The sequence below is a fragment of the Suricata suricatta genome, chromosome 5 (genome assembly GCF_006229205.1).
Source record: "Suricata suricatta isolate VVHF042 chromosome 5, meerkat_22Aug2017_6uvM2_HiC, whole genome shotgun sequence".
Taxonomy (NCBI): domain Eukaryota; kingdom Metazoa; phylum Chordata; class Mammalia; order Carnivora; family Herpestidae; genus Suricata; species Suricata suricatta.
Genome location: NC_043704.1, coordinates 57,508,853 through 57,533,305, shown reverse-complemented (window position 1 = coordinate 57,533,305; position 24,453 = coordinate 57,508,853). Strand labels below are relative to the sequence as shown.

General features: G+C 37.8%; 1 long non-coding RNA gene across 1 annotated transcript in view; it reads right to left on the bottom strand.

Annotated features, from left to right (window-relative positions):
• The window catches only part of LOC115292655, a 24,788-nt gene extending 5,441 nt beyond the window's left edge, over nt 1-19,347 (bottom strand). Inside the window, exon 1 of the long non-coding RNA XR_003909084.1 lies at nt 19,266-19,347. This is a non-coding gene — a long non-coding RNA (uncharacterized LOC115292655). The remainder of the gene's footprint in view (nt 1-19,265) is intronic.
• Nucleotides 19,348-24,453: the final 5,106 nt, after the last annotated feature.

Sequence of the window (24,453 nt, the reverse complement as noted above, 5' to 3'; positions counted from 1 at the left end):
TGGGGTACATGTGCTCCTATGCATCAGCATTTCTCTATCTCTTGGGTAAATCCTTAGCAGGGCTATTGCTGGGTCATAAGGGAGTTCTATGGATAGTTTTTTGAGGAACCTCCACACTGTTTTCCAGAGCGGCTGCACCAGTTTACCTTCCCACCAGCAGTGTAGGAGGGTGCCCGTGATTTTTTAAAAAAATCACCGAAGGGGCTTAATAGCAGAATGTGGATGAGAAAGGAAGAAGTCAGTAAAGTTAGTGAACCTGAAGATAGAGGAATATGAATTATCCATTCTAAACAATAAGAGAGAGACAGAGACAGACAGACAGACACACACACACACACAGAGGAGCTTTGGGACAATATTCATTGTTATAGAAGGAGAAAAGAAAGTGTGTGAAAAAAACAAGCAAACAAAACCTAAAAGTATAGACTTATACAACACCATTAGCCAACTTTATTTAACTGATATATACATAATACTCCAGGTTCCAATAGTAGAATACACATCTTTTTCAACCATGGATGGAACATTCACCAAGAGAGTCCATATTGTGAGTCATAAAGCAAATCTCATTAATTTCAGGGAACTGAAATGATTGAAAAATATGTTTTCTGATCATAGCAAAATTAAACTAGAAAGCAATAACAATCAAATCTGTAAAACCATTAGATATTAGAAAATTAAAATATTACTAAACAATAGATTAAAGAGGAAATCTCAAGACAAATAAAAATGATTTTGAACTGAATAAAAATGGAAATCTAACCACCCCAAATTTATGTGATATCACTCTAGTAGTGCTTTGGATGAAAGTGATAGCATTAAAAATCTATATGAGAAAAGAAAGTTCTCAAATCAGTAATTTAATATTTGGGAATACCTATGGTCAATACTCATTTATGTGAAGTTGAGTAATTAAAAAAGAGCAAAACATACTCAATACAAATAGAAAAGCAGAGGTTAATGAAATTGAAAATATAAAAATTAGTGTAACCAAAATCTGGTTCTTTAGAAAAACAAACAATAAGATTGATAAATGTCTAGTTCAATTGACCAAGAAAATAAGGCATAAATGGTCAAAGTAATGATCACAAATGATCTAGCATCATTTGTGGAATCACAGTTGTGGGATCAAGAAGGAACATCAATAACAAGCAAATGGACATTCAAAGGGTAATAAGGAAATATTATGGGACACCTGAGTGGTTGGGTTGGTTAAGCATCTGACTCTTGGTTTCAGTTCAGGTCATTATCCCACAGTTCATGAGTTCAAGTCCCACATCAGTCTCCACACTGACAATGAGGGACCTGCTTGGGATTTTCTCTGCCTTTCTCTCTACCCCTCCCCCACTCAAAGAAAGAAAGAAAGAAATAATAAACAACTAATGCTTAAGAAAAAGGAAATATTATGAACAACTTTATGCACATAATTTACAACTTAGATGGAATAAATCAATTCTTTTTAAGACACAAATATCAAAACTCAGTGAAAAACAGAGATAACATGAGTCATCATTTGCCTATTGAAAAAAATCTAATTCATAGTTAAACACTTTCAAAACATATTTTCAAGCCCAGATGGTTTCCTGGTGAACTTTACTAAATATCTAAGGAGGAAAATTTAACTCTTCAAATTTTTCATTGAGTTAGGGTTATAGTTATATATCTAAATATATCTATATCTATCTATCTATCTATATATATAGTTAGAATTACAGGATTAACATTACTGTAACACCAAAACCAGACAAAGACAACATGAGAAATGAAAAGTACAAGCCAATATTCCTCTTGAACATAGACAGAAAAATCCTCAATAAAACATTAGCAAGTCAAATCCAGCGATGTATAAAAAGAATAATAAATCACGACCATGTGAGGTTTATCTTGGGAAACTATCAAATAATTAGAAATGACAGATCATTCCACCAGTCCTGGCTTCACAGTCTAAAATCAGTTGTTATATATAACCACATTAACAGATTTAATGACAAAAAAGAACAAATGATCATATCAATAGATTCAGAAGAAACTTGACAAAAATCTGCGTCTAATTTTTCATAAAAGCTCCCAGCACACTTGAAATAAAAGGGAACATTAGCAATCTGATAAAGGGCATTTATGAAGAAACTACAGTTAACATTGTACCTAATGGTAAAAATACTAATTATTTTCTCCCTCACATCAGAAACTAGACAAAGACATTTAGTCTCTCTAGAATTCTAGTAAAAGCAATATGTCTAAAAAAGAAACAAAAGGCACTTTCTTTTTTTTTTCTTCCCAAATGATTGGACAGGAAAAAATAAAACATTTTTTACCTGTAGGTGATATGGTTATCTATGTAGATGATCTCAAGAAATTTATTAAATTTTTTTTCTAGAACTAATAATTGAGTTTGACCAGGTTATAGGGTAAAAAAAATCAATAAATAAAATTTAATTATGTTTTATATACTAATAATAAACAGTTAAAAATTGAGATTTTAAGAAAATAAGCATTTATGGTTGTTCCAAAATGAAATACTTTGGAATAAAGATAAATATTGCTGATATTAAATGGAGAAACATATGTTCATGGATTGGAAGACTTACAGTTAAAATATCAGTTATCTCCAGTATTACTTATAGATTTAATGCAGTCTCAATCAATATCTCAACAGGATTTGTTTTTTTTTGTTTTTAATTTTTTTAATGGTTTTTATTTATTTTTGAGAGACAGAGAGAAACAGTGTGAGCAGGGGAGGGTCAGAGAGAGTGAGATACAGAATTCAAAGCAGGCTCCAGGCTCTGAGCTAGCTGTCAGCAGAGAGCCCGACGTGGGGTTCGAACCCATGAACCATGAGGTCATGACCTGAGCTGAAGCCGGACGCTTAACCGACTGAGCCACCCAGGTGCCCCTCAACAGGATTTGTTTTGTAGATATCAACAAGATGATCATAAAATGAATACGGGAAGTCACAAGAACTAGAAGAGCCAAACTATTTTTTAAAAGAACATAGTTGAAGAAACATGCTGTTGAATTTTAAGCCATATTATGAAACTATAGTAGTCAGAGTAGTGTGAATGATAGAAGTATTGCTACGTAGAACATTGAAACGGAAGGGAAAATCTAGAAATAGGCCCATACAGAAGAGGTTGAGTTTTGACAAAGGTGCAAAGGCAATTCAATGGATAAAGGATAGTCTTTTCAGTAGTGAAGAATGTCTGCAAATTCTCATGCAAAACAATGAACCTTCTTCTACACTTTACTCCATAAACAGAACTTAACTCAAAATGCATCAGAGATGTGAATGAGAATGTGAAAGTATAAAACACTTAGATAAAAACATAGAGGAAAGTCTTTTTTAAAAAATTCTTTTCAAAATTTTTACTCCAGTGCCATTAACAAACAGCATTATATTAGTTTCAGGTGTATAATATAGTGATTCAACAGTTCCGTATATTATAGGGGAAAATCTTCTCCATCTTCAGTTACAAAAGAGTTCTTGGATACGATACCAAATGTGCAGTCCATAGGGAATAACTGATAAATTGGACTTTATCAAAGGTAAAAATTTTCGTTCTACACAGGACATTGTCAAGAGAATAGAAGTATAGGTTGAGAGAGAGAGAGAAAGAGAACAGAAAGACAATCCAAAGACTGGGAAATACGTTTGCAAATTACATATCAGACAAAGAATTATATCAGCATATACAAGAACTCTCCAAATTAAAACATTAGAAAATAAACAACCCACTTTTGAAAATGGGCAAAAGACTTATTAAACAGGCACTTTACCAAAAAATACATGCAGATGGCAAACAAGCACATAAAGATACATTTTGGATCATTAGTCACTAGGGAAATGAAAATTAGAGCCATGAGATAGCATTTACACCTATTAGCCTGACTAAAATAAAAGATACTTGGGGCATGTTGGTTAAGCATCCGACATTGGTTCAGGGCATGATCTCAAGGTTCCGGAGTTCGAGCCCCAGTGTTGGGCTCTGTGCTGACAGCTCAGAGCCTGGAGCCTGCTTCGGATTCTGCTTCAGATTCTTTGACTTCTCCCTCTCTCTCTCTCTCTGCCCCGCCCTGTTCACACTCTATTTCTCTCTCTCTCAAAAATAAATAAACATTAAAAAATTAAAAAAAATACTGATGAAACCCTGTACTAATGAGGATGCCGAGCAAAAGGAACTCTCATACATTGCTGATAGGAATGCAAAAGTGGTCCCATGCTGGGGAACAGTTTGACAGTTTCTCAGAACTATGCCCACACTTACTGCATGGCCCAGCAATCCCACCTTTAGGTATACATATTCACAAAAGCAAAGTTTGTGTCCACATGGAAACCTGTGTGTAGATGTTTACAGCAGCATTATTAATGATCGCCTAGAACCAGAAGCATTACGAATATTCTTCAGTGGTTGAGTGCATCAACAAACCATGATAATCTAAGTATGGAATTTAGATGGGTTTATAAATAGGTTTCCCAGTTTAAACAAAAGGAATGATATACAATAATAAGAAAAAAAAAAACCAGAACAGATCAACGGTCGCTGGGGCTCTGGAGTAAGGAGGATCAGAACAAAAGAGACAGTTTGAGGGAACTTTTTGGGGTGCTGGCATTGCTCTGCATCATCTCTGTAGTCATAGTTGAATAATTTATACATGTTAAAATATCACAGAATTGCACATCAAACCAAGTATTACTATTGGAAAATAAAATAAAGTAAAATAAAATAATAAGACAAAATAAAAATTCATCTGGGTCATTATCACTGTTTCATGTGGAATTGGGGAAATAGCACAGTGTAGTCTCAGCTCCACACTCTGTAGTTATTCACTAAGGGAAAGGATTCAATAGTTTGGCTTTTAAATAACATATTTTAATATTCAGCTAGGAACTTAATAGATGGCTTAAAAGAATATGAAAACCAATAGCTTTAAATTTTGATGTTTTCAAGGATTTTAAACTCCCAGTTCCCTCTTCATATACCAAGTAGTCTTGTCTGCATTTAAATTAATGGTAATTTCTATAAAATATTTAATCATTTATCTTTACTAATGCTTTTTAAAAACTAGAGTAAGATGAAATGCTGGTCTGTTCTCAGTGCCCATTTCTGCATCTTTCTCAATTTATTCTGACAGATAAACTTTTATTTCGACCAGAGGAGACTTGAGTTGAGAGTGTTATTTAAACTGAGTGACTATGTTAATACTGCCTTGAAAAAAAAAGTAGTGTACTAGATGTTCTGCCCAAAAAGCAATGCTTTTAGAAAACTAGAAATTAGTACAGTGTCTTTTTTACAAACTTATAAGAAGAGAATTCAAGATCAATCAGGGCTCAGACGTGAAGGGCCTAAAATTTTATTTCACTTGCAAGTTAATGAGATAGCCCACCTGGTTTCATAGATGCCCTTTGCCAGAGGCTGAGCAAAAGCATCAGTCATAGACAATTGTAGCTCAAAGAGGTCATTATGATTTGGGGGCCCCTCAAACAGAGAAATGGCTCCAGCTTGATGTGCGCCTCCAATTCAACATATCGGTTGCTCCCCATTCAAAGGATACTTGTTTGCAGATTGGCAGATAAGACAGACCCAGTGAGGTATATACTGTCTCTAATGTTCAGAGAATAATAAAATGTAGAGGCTTTTTTTGATGTGGGGAGGGGAGAGGCAAAGAGACAACAGTTTTCCTTGACTACCAGAGAGATTGAACATTGAGAATCTATCCACACAGTCCTAATAAGTTTACTTAGTGAGTTAGCCCTTGAATTTCATTAGGGTTTATCAGCTACCCTTACTGGTAGAGGCATAATGACAGTGCAGTCAGGGACATTTAGATAGGCTTTTGTTTTGCTAACCCATATGATATCAACTATAGAGAGAAAGCTTTGAACACCATGGGATAGAGGTACTTGGACTAAATCCTGACCTACTCCCTGGTGGCAATTAACAGTGGATTAGGTAGCCCTGATGAATATATATTGGAAACCTTGCCACATGCATGAGAATTGGTCTGGGTAATCAGGCACCAAACAGCTAGGAAATAAGGCACTGGCAATATCCAAGGCACAGATTCAGGTCCAGTCACAATGTCCACAATGGCCAGGGCTGTGGGAGCTACTACTGAATTCACTGATGGTAAAGCCACTCTAAACCTTCACATCCCTTTGTCCTTTTCCAGTAGGCCCCCAAGGCTATATTATTTTTTACTACCCCCATGCCTTTAAGTCCTTATGGGACTGTAATTTCTTTCTCCTGGGAATGTATTTGGTTTCTGTTGGACTACCTGGGAGAAATGTGGATTAGAGAGTGACTCACATGCCTCTTTAGCATTTCTCTACATGCAGTAGTTCCTGAATGGGAGAATCCCTTCTGGTACTTACAAGCATTCACAATACAGGGATGTCAAACATCAATACCAATTATACATTCATCAGTGCAAACCACAATGACAGTACACTGACTTGTCCCACAGAGCCCCACCTACAAAGTCAGGTTAGCTTTTCTTCATCGCTATGGATCTTGCCCAAACCCCATGAACTGAATCTAGGCATTTCCTGCCCTCTTGGGATGGAGTAGAATGGTAACTTGTCCTCCTGTATTCAACAGAGCCTTAAAAGTTTGAGTCCTCTATGCACAGTTTCTCAGCATACTTAGGTGCATATTGCATTTGGTGCCCCTTGGGGACAAGGAGACTTTGACTCCATCACTAACTGGCTTTTTTTTTTTAAACAGTTAATCTTAGGGGTGCCAGGGTGGCTCAATTGGTTAAGCTTCAGCTTAGGTCATGATTTCATAGTTCGTGGGTTTGAGCCCTGCATCAGCTCTCTGTTGACAATTCAGAGCCTGGAGCCTGCTTTGGATTCTGTGTCTCCCTCTCTCTTTACCCCTCCCACGCTCACACTTTGTCTTTCTGTCCCTCTAAAAAATAAACATTAAAAAATTTTTTTAAAAAACCTCAGCTGGGCTTGGATTTGAGGAGAGAGGATTAGGGGTCTTGTAGGGAGAGACTGACTCAGCTCCAGTAAACAGGTCACATTTACTTTCCATTTTGAGTTAGTGCAGCAGGTGCACATAGTTCAACCAAATGAACCTACCATGTTTTTGATCCAATCAAAACCCAGTCTCAAGTCGCAAGGTCATCATAACCAACACCTTCAAAGTTATCTTTCAAGACCCCTTAACAACCACAGACACACTGATTTCTATTTGGGGGGCTCAGGAGTTATGCCCTTTCTCTGACTTTGTCTTTACACTTATGAGGCAATTTTCATAATGGAGTACGCATTATTATGGAACACCTCATTGCTCTATCACCAAGGTAACAGCTCTTAAATACTCATATGATTTCAACATAGGCCTAAGGGAGTTCTCCAATGCAGCAGAGATGACAGCAAACATTTATCCAGACCTAAGATTGCCATGCTAGACCGCAGGAGGGGTTGGGTCATACCCAGCCCAGCTGTTGCCATCTTAAGTATTGTGTTTCCCCATCTCATCTCCCAATTGAACCAGACAAGGATTCAACCATTGGACTGCTTTCTCTCTATAGTGGTTGCAAATTTCCCTCCTTTTGTGCTCAGTATAGGTGTGCTTCTCTGAAACTTGTCTGACAGGGGATACAATATTATGCTTACTCAGGATGTCTTACTACTAGTTGTTAGAGTGGGACAGAGCTGAGGCTGACTGTAAGACTGACCAGGAGGTCTCTCTTCTCCACCACGGGTAACTGTCTTTGAACCTACTTTCTTGTCTTCTCTTTGCAACCATCTGTCCAATTTATCTTTGTTAACAGGACATAAAATGGAGAACCATTTAGTGCCTAGTTGATTGTACAGTTTGGTTAGATGTTCCATAGTGATCAGTTAGAAATTGTCCATTCCAACTACCTTCTCCTCTGAGTTAATATGGAGATAATTGACTCTATTCTCCTGTTAAATCATCCAAACTTCTGTTTAAAATGACCAGTGGAAGGAAGGGAAGCATAAGTTTTAGTTTCCAGAAGGGAGAAGTCACTTTTACTTAAAATAATTTAATTAAAAAGAACAATGAGATGTTAAACTCATGTATTTCTGGGGAAAAAAAGAGGTAAGAAGGAGAAGGCACTGAAGCTTGAGAAGAACTTAATAGTCTGTAATTGGTGCTGAGATATTTGGGTGAGTTCTGATTAAGTTTGCCACAGGCATAAGTATCAGTTGAAGAAAGAAAACAAGATATGAGACATTGGACAAGTTATAAAGAAAGAGTACTTTCTCATTTCTATGCATTTTCTCAGTATGCACATGCAAAATCCTTGTGAAGTTAATGTCAACATGCTAATGTGGAGTACACCTGTAGGATGAGAGCCCAGGGTTGGGAATGGGGCACACCTAGTTCTGACTGCACCACTTTCTCATATAATTTTAAACAAATTCATTTTGCATATGCATTTTTTTATCTTTAGTGCTGTGACAATAATATATAATTTATATGGTGGTTGTGAAGATTACAAGATGAGATAATATATGTAAAGTGATTAGTGCAGTGCTTAGCACTTAGACTGTTGAATAAATACCCATCTATTATTATTAATATATAAAGACCATAAGAACCACACTTTGGTATTGCTAGAATAGACAGATGTAGGACAAGATTGGTGTGAAAAATTGGTAGCTCCCTATATACAAAAATTCAGAAGCCAAGAATGCTCCTCCAAACAGCTCTTGGTTGGTAAGACTGGTTCCTGGAATTCCATGACTAGAATTCTATCACACTGAGTTAAGATATTCCAAGTGCATTTGAAATATATAGTAATTGGTAGATGATAGATGTCCCCTTTCTTAGTCATTTTAGTTGTAGGAAACCTAATTTGCTTTAACTCTTTCCTGAGAGTAAAGGAGAAAAGAGGAGAGGTAGCAAATAGTAGGAAGTTTTACCATGATAAAGGGGTGCCCTAAGGATGAGACAGTGGAGAATAGATATGAAGTTTATTTAAAGACAAATTTGACCACCTTCGTAATTTAGCCAAAGTTCAACCCTGTTTCAAAAGAATTAATATACACATTTATGCTATTTAGCTACAGGATTTGAGAGCTAATAAAATTTCATCAGCATTCAATTAGTGCTTAAATCTTAAAAAATTTTTTTTTAACATTTTATTTTATTTTTGAGAGAGAGCGACAGCATGAGCAAGGGAAGGTCAGAGAGAGACCCACATAATCCGAAGATGGGTTCCACGCTCTGAGCTGTCAGCACAGAGCCCAATGTGGGGCTCAAACCCACGAACCATGAGATCATGACCTGAGCCAAAGTCGGACGCTTGACTGACTGAACCACCCAGGCGCCCCAAATCTTTTAATTTCGTGTAAGTAAACTGACATTTTTAACAGAGTTCTGAACTTTCACAGTTTTGAGGTTATACCAGTTAATTATATCCTTGGTAACAATATGTTGCTATGATTTTCCTTCATGTATGCAAATCAGGCATGAAATTGTATTATCTTCCATGGCCTGTCTTGGATGACCAGTCACACATTGGAAAATTTCTAATTTTCTTTCCTGCATTAGGTTATCTTTTTGCCTTAGTTTGAGTGTAGACTATTTACTAACAGAAGAGATTTTTGGTATTACAAAACCAGCAAGCGATCATATATTTTTTTATATATGAGTCATTTGTAAATTATAATCTTCCAAGACTCTTAGGAGCTATGTAGGTAATTTCTCATTCATTGTGTGAAACATCTCACTGTACTCTTGAAAGGTATTCCTTCTTCATCAGCTTGAATGCTTCCTGAGTATGAGGAGAGTATTCTGGCAAGGCCACTTCTTCTGCTGTTGAGAAGCTCTTTCTTACATTGAACCTGAATCTGCTTCTTGATTATAATTCTGCTATTTGGAGCAGGAGAGAATAAGCTTTTCAATCTGCCATATGAAGGCTCTTTGAGTAAGTTTATGTTGTCCTCCATTGGCCTCCAATACACATATATAGCTTTAAACTGTCGTTTTTTTCATGATGACTCTTTTTTAAAATATTTATTTATTTTTGGGGCGAATACAAGTGAGGGAGGGACAGAGAGAGGGGGACAGAGGATCCCAAGGGGGCTCTGTACTGACAGGCTGACAGCAGTGACCCTGATATAGAGTTTGAACTCATGAACCACTAGATCATGACCTGAGCCTACGTTGGACACTCAACCTCAACTGACTGAGGCTCCCAGGTACCCTTCATGCTGACTATCTTCAGTGTGTTCATATGGTTTCCAGAATTGCAGGCATTTCACAGATTGCTTTTTCTCCTCTGAAAGGTAATATATTTAGAGTGACCACATGGTCTGGATTTCCAGGAACAGTACTTCTGTGCAGGTGTAAATAGTAACAATGCTCTCTTTCACTCTTACAATGTTCTTGTTTCACTGATAAATTATGTTTCTGTTGTGCAAATAAAGATGAATTACATGTACACAAGGCCTACCAGAGTAGTGATCTGGAAAATTCACTGGTACAAGACAGTAGCAGATGAGTGGGCTGTACCCCTCCCACAATCATTGTTTTTAGGGCAGTGCACAAAAACAGGGCTCTTCATCAGACTCCCTGAGACAGACTCCAGTTCTTTGGGTTGTGGACTTCTAAGTTGCATGATTAGCAAAATGACAGCTCCTCTAGTGTGACCAGGGGCTGAGATACTAAAGCTATATGACATAACAGCACATTGGCTACAGCCTTATTCTATCACCGCTGTGAGTTTCAGGTTGGATGTAGTTTAGCCTCTTCTCTGACTTGTTTGGGGCCTGGGGTCCAAGCTTTGCAGTTGATTATGATTAAGCACCTTAATTATTAGGCAAATGCCAGTTTCCATGGCATTTTAAGAGAGATCACCTCTCTCTATGTAAGACTAGCTTTCAGAAGATCAGTCAAGTTAACCTTTTACTCACTTCTTTCCCCTTTCTTTAAATCAAAAAGTGGCCTTTAGACATTATAGTCTGCCATTCTAACCTGTAAGAGTTGTGTGGCCAGGGACAGCATCACCATGGTTGGCACTGGAAGACAGTTAGGAATGGATGAATAACTACTGCCAAAGGTAGTTCATGTTTATCTAAGGCAGAGTGGAAAGGGCCATTAATTTTAATAGCCCTGGAGGTGTCTAGCTGGAAAGTGTAACAGGACAACTATCTGTACTTCAACTGAGCATAGAGGACAGGCTAACTGTGACCAGCAGCATTGCTGCCTGGTCTCTTCCTATGACCAGGGATCCTCAGTCTTACAGTGCCTTTGTAGGGTGGCTCTTGATCACACCAAAGAGACTGATACATCCAGAATCATGCACTTAATATTCCATAGACAAGGGCTATATCTACCACCACAGGAAAAAAGTGGGCAATTCCTGCCTTTGTGAATTTTTCTCAGTGAACACTGCCCAGCAATCTAATGCCAGTATTGTTTTGGCCATTTTACCTTATGTGCCAGGCAGTCACCCTAATCATATCTCATTCCACAGATATGGGGGAGAAGAGCAGGTGAGACAGAGACTATTTCTTATTACTCCTTTTAGAGTACTTCTTTTATACCTGTCTCCTCAAACCTAGTTATATTAGAGCTGGGTAGGCACTTTGACTGACTTGCTGTCTTAGGTTAGACAAATTACCTAAGCTTTTTAGTTCTCATATTCTTTATCTATAAAATGGGAGATGTGATACAAATACTCCATGATTATATCTTCTTGAGATTGGAAGTATGTCTTCCTTGTATTTCCCTACTCCTGACCCATAGAACATAATATGTAGGTATGCTCTATGAATATCTGGTAAATGAATAAGCAAATAAATGGATATCTTCTACCTTTCTTCTTGTTGGTGTTTGAATGCTGGTCCAACCTATTGAAATCATCCTGAGTTTGATTCTACCTTGCATCATAAAAACTGACTTCCCCAGGGCATGTTGGTGGCTCAGTAAGTTATGTGTCTGACTTTGGCTCAGGACATGATCTCATGGTTCATGGGTTTGAGCCCTGCATCAGGCTCTCTGCTGACAGCTCAGAGCCTGGAGCCTGCTTCAGATTCTGTGTGTCCCACTCTCTCTGCCCCTCCCCTACTCTCTCTCTCTCAAAAATAAAGACTAAAAAATTTTTTTAAACCCACTTTCCCTTCTTGATACACCTGTAGATAGGATATGCTTTCTACATATTCATCTTAGTCACTGATACAAAGATTTAATAAGGTAGGTCCCTGTGTGCATTTTTCGTTTTGCCATAGGATACAGAGGAAGGAACATATGCAAATTACATAAGAAAGAACAAATATGCAAATTAGCTCCTCCATGTTCTTTAAAGCCCCCTTATGTATTAAAAGCATCTGTGAAGAAATAAAGAGAAAATTCAATGTGTTGGACTTGACTCAACTACAAAATTACCAAGAACTGGCTGTTAAGATTGGCTGTTCATATGAAAATTTGTTAAAAACTTATTTGGTTCTTGCATTTAATTGTCTTGGCCAATTTTGGTTCTTAAGGATGGGGGATCATGAGGAGGACTTTTAGTCCATGGTCTTCTGGCATCTTGATCCCAAAGACATACAAAACTATTCTTAAATAAAGATGAAAAAAAGAAAAGGAGGAACACTAATATTTTATCAAGCTAAATTGGTCTTCAATTTGTAAAATGATATTAGACTCTAGCTCTAGAAAGAGCTAGACTAGAAACACTGATTCAAGCTGCAGGGGTAAAATACTTAGATAAGTTTAAAAATTTTAACTTGTCTACAGTATGAAGGATGAATGTAATAGGTCTGGAAAGTTGTAAAGACCTGACAGTGTTTGAATCCTGAATAGGAGGTCCCATTAAAAAATCACCACTATCTTTCATTACTGAGCTTAAACAAATACTTTTATTACTAGTGAGTGTGCGAGTCACACACACCGTGCAATAAGTAAAGAGAAGATTTTCTGGTGTACTTGATCAATGCTGAGATCACCAAATTTCAGGAGTGAGAAAACTTATAGTTATCAGTTTAGGCAGGGGTATCATAAGAATTGTGACACTTCCAAATCATAGCTATGTTTCTTCATTTAAAGTTATTTACATTTTTGTGCTGGGGGTCAATACAGTTATAAAATAATTGTGTATTGATAAAATCTTAGAATAGGAAAGGAGATGAACTATCTTCTACTTAAGTCACTATTTTGTGCAACCAGAAGATGGTTCAGAAATTAAAGATAAACTGGGACTGCAAAGGAACAATGGCTCTATTTCCTCCTGTTAAAAAGTTGCAGAGGTGACTGGACTGAGTGTCAGAGTGATTAGACTAGCAACCTGGCTCTTGCACTTACAACTGTGTTTTCTTGGGCAAATGACTAGCTTTTTGAATCTGTCTTCTGTCCATTAGGCCAAACATGGTCTGCAGAAAATCAAATGAGACCTAACAACAAAACGATAACGATGTCACAATGTCAGTGATAGTATTTAATACTTATTTAGCTCTTCCACCTAGGTACCGTGCTGTTTTAAGTGTGTTTGAAAATTTAATTTTTGCACTATCATACAAGATGGGTGTTATTTTCATATGTATGAAAGAAGTTTCAAAAAGTCAAAGAACTATAATGTGAACAATTATTATTGTTAGTGTCATATTTCACTGGAATATAAAGACTGTGATTTGGGGGTACCTGTGGCTCTCAGTCAGTTAAGTGTCCAGCTTCAGTTCAGGTCATGATCTGGCGGTCCGTGGATTAGATCCCCACATCGGGCTTTGTGCTGACAGCTCAGAGCCTGGAGCCCACTTCAGATTCTGTGTCTCCCTCTCTCTCTGCCCCACCCCTGCTCACACACTGACTCTCTCTCTCTCTCAAAAATAAATAAACATTAAAACAAAATAAAAACTTTAAAATAAAAAAAAAAGAACTGTGATTTTAATGTTAAGAATCCCTCAACTACCATGTATTTGAGACCACTTAGCCAGGATTCATTCAGTGAACAAATCCACCTATTAACAGCTATATAAGGAAAAATGGAAGCATGGCATTTTAGAATAAAGTTAGTATAAAATAGAATTTACTTATATATTTTTCTTAATGAATAAACTAGAGGCTCCTAGTGGTCACTGACTATCTATATGATTCCCTATATTTTCTGGTATTTAGGATAGAAAACTGTAATTAATTCTGCCAATGAAATGAGAGCACAATTAATGTGTATCACTTCTGGGTCAGGCAGTGAAGAGTTGATGTCTCCTGCATTTTCCTTTTCTCTGTTGCCATAATCCCAGATGCCACATGTTCTGGATAACCTAACAATAAGATGGAGGAGGGCACTTAGGCTTGCACTGGTTTGAGTTGGGTTAGGCCTCTGACATTTTGATATTTATTTGTCACCACAGCATAGCCTTGACTATTCTGACTAATGTAATTGCGCTGTGCCTTACTTACAACTGCATCATCCCAAGATTCTAGCAAAATGTGATAAATGAAAGATCTGGTTGGTATGTATTTGTGCAAGTAATATAGTCCAAGCTCATAACTTTACACAGGAAGTGTCTGAGGTATGGCTAGGTTAGATTTAACTGCCTAAAGTACTGAAGATCAAGTTCTTTCTGGTCCCATCACAGGAAGACTAGAACATTTGTTTGGCACACTTGGATAAGTTGTCTTGTTTGATGGGTAACTTGCTCAAGAGTTTAGGATGCTTCAAGTCCTGTCAGACATGCTAGGGGCTAACAGACCAATTTTTTTTCACTCATTTATCCCACCTTATTTGGGAAAATCTAGCCCCAAATGACAATAGCTTATTAGTAATAGTTTCAAGATTAGAACCCAGGTGGCCTGACATGCTAATTTACTATACTGGTTTTAAAAATAAAATTGAGAGTGCCTGAGTGGCTCAGTCAGTTCAGTGGTCAGCTCTTGATTTCGGCTCAGGTCATGATCTCATGGTTTATGGGTTTAAGCCCGCATTAGGCTCTACACTAAGTGTGGAGCTTTCTCTCTCTGCCCTTTCCTTGATCTCTCTTTCTCCCTCTCAGAAATAAATAAATAAATATTAAAAAAAATCAAATTGAGATGATTCAGATTCCAAAAACTGTTTTGCTACTGATTTAGCTGTTCTAATTGAATTGGGTAAATTTTGAGTCTTTTTATTTATTATTTATTTATTTATTAAATTAAAAAATGTTTTTATTTATTTTTGGGACAGAGAGAGACAGCACAAGCAAGGGAGAGTCAGAGAGAGAGGGAGACACAGAATCCAAAGACAGGCTCCAGGCTCTGAGCTAGCTGTCAGCACAGAGCCTGACATAGGGCTTGAACCCATGAACTGTGAGATCATGGCCTGAGCTGAACAGATGCTCAACCGATTGAGCCACACAGGCGCCCCTTGAGTCCTCTTTTAAATAAGGAGTTAATCTCTAAGGTACTCTAGATCAAAAATTTTATAATTCCTTAAGAACAAGGAAATATACCATATGGTTTTTGGACCTGACAGAAATCGAAATGGCTATTTTATGATAATGCAGTAAATCTGAACAATGCAGACAGTCAAACAATATGATACTATCCCTAAAGTGAATTTTATTCAGTTTGGCTGTTTATATTTATCACATAAATTGAGTAATTAGGTAACCATAGTCCTTATGTGAGAAGTCAGCAATTCGTAGTCAAGTTGTAGATTCTGAATGACTGAGCCACACTTCACGAGGATAACACCGTGCTTAATGCTTATGTATGTAAAGCCAGTATGTATATTAAGCTTATGTATAGGTTAGTCACCAAATGCTGGAAAAACTTGATTCAGACTCTTACAAAAGAAAGTTCCTTAAAACATTTAATTTAATATTATTTAAAAAGTTAGTAAAACATTTTAGGGCTTGATAAAATTTCTTTCCCTAAATATATTTTTCAGTTTACTGCCCAAACTCAATACATTTCTATTAACCACTTATGAACTAACAAAATATAATAATAATTAAACATATTACTATTTTAAGTGTTTATAGAGGATTTTTATTACACATGGAAAATTCCTCTATAGGATGAATACAGTTATTTTTCCTGTACCATCTTAGCCCGGAATGGGGACCCAGAAATCAGACTGGGAAAAGGAAAAACAGATTAACAAGAGAAACATGAGCAGAAGTTTAAAAACACATGCATTGTGTGTACGTGCAGTAGAACTCTCCAATGAGTAACTCAAAGGGGTGGTTACAACTTGAGCTTATAGAGCATTTTAATGAAGAACAATAATTTGTAGAGAAGTGACCAGACAAAGGAAAAGGACTTTGAATTTTTAGGTTCAGCAAATTTGAGGAAGAAAAGACATGGGGAAACTAATGGTAAATAAAGGCTAGTTTTAGCAAAGTTTCTTAGGTAGATTCATCTGGGCTAAGAAGGGTCTAGAGTTTGCTCAACTGAATGACTTCTTTCTTGCTAGAGAGGAGAGGAGGACTATCCTTTCAAATTTATGTTCTGCTTTTAATCAGAGAGATTTTCTTATATCTGTTTCTTCTTACTTGCCTTTAACTCAAAACAATCAATTTGTCAAAGTAGCATATTTTGGGGTGGCATGTTCTATTCCATGTGCAAATTTGTAGACAGGCCAGTTATTTCACTCAAGTTTAAAACCTACTGATATCATTTTGTGCTCTTTTCACAAATGCTGTCAGCAACTCCACTACAGTTGTTATATATGGCAAATAAACAAGGAGAAGATCCCCTATTTGTAGGATTTAATTAAAATGCTTATTTTGCTTTGAAGGGTATTCAAGATGGATAATGTTTCTCTTAATGAAATAAAAGGCATATCATCAGCTGATTTTATGATCTTTAATTGAAACACATGAATTTCACATGCTTATTTTCTGTCCTGACAAGCATGTGTTACATGTCACTCTGAACGGTCATCCCCTTCTTCAACAGCTTGCTTCCCTCCGCTCAGTGACATAAGCAGCCCTCACAGATGGAGCCTTGCTGGTATGCTGAGAGTTAATCCAATTAAAACAGCATAACTAAATAATAGAAAAAATGTTTGCTGCATATGGAGGGAAAATGACATTTGAGAACTCATTTATTAGATTGATGAACTGAGACGTCTAAAGCAGTGTTTTCCTGACATGCTTGGATGGGGTGGGGGTGGGGGCTTCAATTCCAGAACCAATTGGCAGATTCTGTCCTGCCTCATTAAGGCACACTTAATGCCGACTACATCTGCAGAGTCTTGTATTTTTGTGTTTTAAGTTATAGTGTAAAGAATATATGGTGTTTGTTAGAATTCGTCTGGATATTCTTTCTGAATATGCAAATAAGTGTGGGCACGAAGTGGAAGTTTTTACCTGGCCTCTTGTAGCTGAGGCAAACTTTAATTGTATGTATTCCAGGGGTGTGCTTTCTTTCATCTTTCATTGTTTTGTACAAGGTTGCTCTCTGCTGCTTCTCTAGACCACCTTACGCTGTAGGTGCACATTGGTTTTTTTCCCGATTGCCTAATGGATGTCTATTCATTCTTGATTGAGTGCAAGCATTGCCTTTCCTGTGGGGGCGGCTCCTGGTTGGGCAGCCATGGCAGTGCTTGGCAGGAGCCTGAAGAGCATCTGTACCACACAGGTACCAGGAGGGAGTCATGATTTATGGCCTGTGGTATTATGTAGCTTTTTACCCTTTTTTATTGTTTTTCCATTTGGCTTCTTTTATCTTTATCTTTTCCCTCACTCTTATCCTCTTAGCTGAAGTGCTTGACCTCTTGAAGATTTAACTATATCTTACCCAAGATATGGCCCACCGACCTACCCAGCTCACAGACTCCACTAGTGACCTCTGGTTTGTCATTTTGACTCCCAGGACCAGGGCTCTGCTTCAGTTTCTGAGAGGCAATACCTGTTCCCTTCAGTTTCTTTGCCTGAGAAGGTCACCCATGGAGAGTCATCTTCCTAAAAGACTTGCTGTTAGTTGAACACACACATGTGTTCTTCTTGGCTTCTCATATCATGTACTCTGGTGTTGCAGAGTATGAAGGGCATGTAGCCTCAAAGACTTGTTTATATGCAACTACCTTTGAAAAGAGAAGTGACAAGAAACTATTTTTTTTTCCTACAGACCTCAAAGGATGGGTATTAAGTGAAAGTAGTTCCAGGGCACAAGCAAGAGAAGAATGAGTTAGAGATGGAAGCATGAGGTACATGGGAGGGTGAATGTGAGATAGTTCAGATCCCCCTCCTGAGGTGACTTGGGGGTAAATTCTGCCCAATGGGTATACCATAGAGAAGGTGGCCAATCATCCTAATCACACCTTTTATTTTGAGATATATAATTTCTATGAGAGTCTCACTATTCAGGATGTCCTTTAGAAGATGCTGAACACATATCCTGGATTTCCCTGGGCTTCCTGTATATCCTAAACATCCTGAATATCAGAATGATTATTAGGCTGGTGGGGTAACTTTCTTGTAGTTTTGTATTTTTATATTCTGAAATAAACCTCTATGACTGGAGGCAAACCGTGGGTGTTTCTGCGTTGGATTTCTTAGGAAGAAAAGTGCATACTTATTGGAACCTTACGACCTTCCCTTGACAATAATGTACTCACAGTTGCCTGAAGCATGCTCTCTCTTGTCAAGCCCTATGAACGCTGGGTGGCACAGTGATCTGGAAATGTGTCAGGTCCAAGCTTCATCCTTTGTCCTGCTTCCCTCACTGCTCTCACGCAAGAGAGATTATAGTTCTCTGTGGGTCTGAGATAGCATTTCAAGCCTCTGCCTCATGTAATACAGATAATATACGGATTTTTCAGGCACCCCTGGATGACTCAGTCAGTTAAGCATCTGACTTTGGCTCAGGTCATGATCTCGCAGTGCATGAGTTCGAGTCCCTAGTGAGGCTCTGTGCTAACAGCTTAGAACCTGGAGCCTGCTTCAGATTTTGTGTCTTCTTCTCTGTCTGCTCATCCCCCACTCCTCTCTCTCTCTCAAAAAGAAATAAACATTAAAAAATTAAAAATAAATATACAGATTTTTCAATAAATCTTGGTTTATGCAGAGTTAATGAGGGGCTATTGTCCAAGATATATTCTTGCATGAAAGTGAGTTTGCATACCACAGATATGTGTTTATATGTGTATCTATATTTACATTATAAACATAATCTGTATGGCACACCATGTAAAGCATATTTATAAAAACAATACTTATAAATTCTATGTGCACACACATCTTCTCTCGTTGCTGCCATGGCCTTAATGTCAAACTCAGGCTCTTTATCAGAATTTTTAGCAAAAGAAGTCAAATCCTTTCTTATTCAAAGCTTGTCCCAGAAAGGTTTTCTACTCACGATATATGTAGATGCAGTGTTGCTAAGTCTAGAGGCCAGATCTGGTGCCTCCAAAGGGTTTGTTGTGTTTTCTGGTGTCATGGTACCCCAGCTCAGCACTACTCATGCATCACAAATGCAGTGACAGTTGTCAAGTGCTTTCATTATGACAGTATTTTTAATAATACTTCCAAGGGGGTAAAATTCTTCTGGGGAAAACATGAAAAAAATAAACACATTTCTATATATAATCTCAGCTGAAGGGTAATACTGGATGCAGTTTTGCTTCTGAAGTGTGAAATAGCCTTCTTCTGAGGGAGTGGGATTTGGTCTTAAAGAAATGATATCCAGTGATCTTTCCACAGCTGTCCTCAGTTTTTACTGTGTAATGATTCCATGTCTCATGTCCCTGACATGGAGTTTCTACTGCAGAAAAACAAATGTGCTGCTTTTATACGTCCCAGCTAACTGGCCCTTGGCTTGCACTGTTTTATTGCCATTGGCTGGAAGGCTGGAACTCCTTCCTGCCCTTCAATCTTAAGAATTTGTCTCAAAATTCACTCCTTGTTCTCTTTCTGGATTAAAGCCATGCGTATACGATTACTCCAGTCACTCCAGCAGACCCCAGCACGTGTGAGAATGGATGCCAACTACAAGTCTTATGATTGCTTCAGTTTCTGCCATGTGGTTATGACTTTGAGTCATTTCAGTAATTCGAGATTTATAAGTAGGGTGGGGATGATGGAGTGTGATGGCTTAGCTCAGTGAAGAGGCTCTGGGAAATGGAGTGCTGGGCACTTTAGGAGCATCAGGAGCAAGTACCCTTGGAACTCCCACTGCCGCTTCCTGGGAGAAGTGGTGGTGATAAGCCGATCCTCACAAGGGTCTTAGCAAACTATAATCATCAATATGCGGCCACAGGGAAAGGACAGAAGCTGATTTATCAACACATGAGAGACCTTCACAGAGAATTTCATCTCTGAATTGTCACAGGTGCCAAAAAAACATGGGCGATTTGCTTGAATGTGAGGGTCATCGTGGTCCTAGCAGGAGATCCACCTCCTCTCGCTTTATCAGAAATGGCACACAGAAATGGAGGGTACTTCAGACTACCAGCCGGGCCTTCTCTTTGCCTATTCTGTTGTCTCTCTTAACCACAATGTAGCCTGCTATGTTGGTTTGGAACTTCTCCCTATCATGCTATTTTTCCAGATTCATAAGCAAGTCGTAGCTGCCCTCAGTGTGTCCCTTCCTTATCTAAAATACCACCTATTGTGAAGCATGGAGAAGGTTCTTTCCTTTTACTTTAGGATATTACAATTTTTGGCTCAGCCTTCCTCTGTGGACAGTGGTTTTCACCATAATAGGAACTTTGTGGTCTGAATATGCTTGGCTAAATTTGCTAGTGAAATTTAGAAAGATTCTCTCTTTTTCCAAGGTGTTTTTTCAAGCCTATTTATTATCTTGATTGTAAATAAGACAAATATCTGCCCTCTCTTTTCATGGGGCACTAATACTCAAGATTCAGCTCTGGGGGAGGGAGGTTATTGGGAATCATATGTTAAGAGGGCAATTGAATATATATATATATTTGTATGTATTATTGCAATCTTAATATCATCCTATCACAAACTGATTTGTTTCTAGTACTTTGCTATTTTTGAAACCTTTATTGGTTGTCATTTGAATTTATGTATATAAGAACATTGTCAGATTCACTCATTTCACAGATATTTGTTGAACACCAGTTAAATTCCAGACATTATTCTAAGCATTTGGGAGGCATCATTAAATGATAACAAAGATCTACGTCTTACAGAACTAACACTCTAGGGTAGGAAACAAAAACAAAAACATAAAAAATATAAAATTATGTTGCATGTTATGAGGTATTTAGTGCTACGGATATAAAAACAGAAGAGAATAAGAACAATCATGAATATGGAGTAAAAGGAAGATATTGCTCAGAAAGTGACATTTGAGCAGAGCCATTGGGCAAGGAAGGAGATGGCCATATGTATATCTGAAGGAAGAGGGTTCCAGGCTAAGAAGACAGCCTGGAGGAAAGCCCTGCTCAGGGGTGTGCCTGATGTGCTTCAAGGACAAGGAGCAGCCAGAGGACCTGAGGAAAGAGAGGAAGGAGGAAACTAATACAGAGTCTTTAAAACAATCTGCAGGTTCAGAAATAAAGAACTCCTTAAATATTAAGAACAACCTTTAAATTGATAAAATAAAAAATTTGAAACAAATACATCGATGAAAACATATTTTAGCAAATTAAAAAGGGTTTATTAGCTTGTTTTTAATTTAATGCTACTTAATTTACTTTCAAAAATATTTCACATTTTGAGGTACCTAGGTGGATCAGTCAATTGAGCATCTGACTCTTTTTTCTTTTATTTTTTTAATGTTTACTTATTTTTGACGGGGGAGTGAGAGGCAGAGAGGGAGACACAGAATCTGAAGCAGACTTTGGGCTCTAAGTTGTCAGCACAGAGTCTGACATGGGACTCAAACCCATGATCCATGAGATCATGACCTGAGCTGAAGTCAGATGCTTACCTGACTGAGCCACCAAGGTGCCCTGATTATCTAACTCTTGATTTCAGTTCAGGTCATGATCCCAGGGTTGTGAGATTAAGCCTCATGTTGGGCTTTGTGCTGACAATGTGGGCTCTGTGCTGACAGTGTGGGATTCAGTCTCCCTATCTCTCTACCCCTCCCCTGCTCATGCACACACATGCTTGCTCTCTCAAAATAAATAAGTAAACATTAAAAGAATTCACATCTTAAAAGGCCTGAATCAAGTTTTCCTACCACTCTAACATGTACATCCTAGTCATAAATATATAGACATGTGCATATTCTTACATATATGTATGCTTCTTGACATGTGGGTCAGCCCATTGAGAACACATCACCTGTCTAAAGATACTATCTTCTTGCATAGGGGCTGAGATTATCTAATTATCTAATTTGTGTGAATGTAGACAGCTAAACTGAACAAAATTTACTACAGGGATTAAATTACCTAGTGTGCTGTCTATGATGATTATATCGGCTCTATAATTACAAAATAGTGGCTTCATTTTGGGCTCCTTCAACATCATGTCAGCACCACACACAGCACCGTGAATTCTCTTGCTGACAAAAAATTATAAATGTGAGAGCTGGAAGTAGTCTTACAGGATTGTCTAAAGCTCCTTGTTCTATAGGTGAAGAAATGGAGGCTCTCACAAATGACAAGTCAATCAGTGCAATTAATTATAACTCAAAACACTTTCTAGAATATGAAATATTTTAATTAGTTGTCTAATCAGTGTATTGCAGAATATGCCAGGCCAAAAACTTTGGGTGTTAGGCCACCTGGCTTATGCCATTGTGAATACATCAACATTTCCACTGAAGAAAATGGAGACATTGCAGGCCTTGTTAATTGTATTTTAGAAGGATAACTCTGGCTTCTATGGCAATTTAGTGGACTGAGGAGGATGAAGCATAAAAGCAGGAGATGGGCTAGAGGACTATTGCAGGAATCCAGTGGGGAGAGATGATAGGTCAGATCACAGTGATAGCAGTGAAGACAGTGGGCAAAAGAATAGATTTTGGATAAGTTTTGAAGGTGGAACCAAGAGGACTTATGAGAAGATCGAATATGGAGTATGAAAGAGAAAAATAAAGGGTAATTCACGGCTTTTCTTGGGCTGCCATCATAAAATATTACAGACCGATGGTTTAAACACATAGGTCTGTTTTCTCACCATTCTGGAAGCTGGAAGTGTGAGATCAGCAGACCAGCATGTTTGGGTTGTGGTGTGGACTCTCTTCCTGGCTTGAAGACAGCTGCCTTCTTGAGTCCTCATGTGGAGGGAAGAGAGAACAAGCAAGCTCTTTCATGTCTTCTCTCAAAAGATCTCTAATCCTATCATGAGGGCCCCATCCTCATGACCTTGTCTAACTCTAAATCACCTCACAAAAGCCTGATCTCCCAAATACTATCACATTGGGGGTTAGGACTTTAACACACTAATTTTTAAAAGAAACAATTCAATCCAGGGCAGGTGACACCAACATTTTTGTCCTGAAAATCAGAAGAATAGAATTATAATTTGATAAAGCCAAGAAGGCTATAAGTGAGTATGTTTCGTGGGAAGAGATCAAGAGTTCAATTTTGGACATGTTTGAATTTGAGATGTCTTTAAGAACTCCAAGTGAAAAAGTCAGTAGGGAATTGGATATATAAGTCTGGAAGATGGAAGAAATTCCTGGATAAAAGTGTACATTTGGGAGATGCTGGCAGAGAGATGGTATTTAAAACTATTAACATGAGATTACTTAGAGGTTGTGTCAATTTGCCAGCGTTGCTGCAACAAAGTATCACAAACTGTGGCTTACACAACAGAAATTTATTGTCTTATAGTTCTGGAGGCTAGAAGCCCAAAGTTAAGATGTCAGCCAAGTTTGGTCTTTTGAAACTTGTAAGAAAGAATATATTCCATGGCTCTCTCCTAGCTTCTGCTGTCTGCTGGCAAACTTTGGTGCTCTTTGGCTTGTATATACATCACCCTGATCTCCGCTTTCATGCTCACATCACATTCTTCCTGTGTATGTGTCTGTGCCCAAATGTCCCTTTTGTAGAAGGACATCAGCCTTATTGGATTAGGAGCCCACCCTCTGCAGTTGACCTCATCTTAACTAATTACATCTATAACAACCCTATTTCCAGGTAAAGTCACATTCTGAGGTAGTGGGGTTTAGAATGTCAACATGAATTTTGGGGGGACATGATTCAACCCATAACAGAAATGAAGCATATGCTATTTTTGTTGTTGTTTTTTAAAGAAAAAATGTTCAAGAACTAGGAAGAGAGATTTAAATGCATGATCAGTGATGGAAGAAAAAAAAATCTAAGAGAAAATTCTGGAATCAAGAGAAGAAGTAAAGCTTACATTCACCTATTATGGTTAACTGGTCAACATCAATGTATACCTATCCTACTATAAGCTCCATAATAGCAGGATCAATTATTTTTCAACTATTTTATATCCATAGTAGGTTTTATAACCATAATAGATACTTAGTGATACAATATTTATTGAGATAACAATCATGCAATGGGTCTTCTACCCCTGTGACTTAGAGTTCACCCTTCAGTATGCTTCATTACTCCGAGGTGCCTAGTTTTATGTCCTGCATAGAAGAGTAAGCT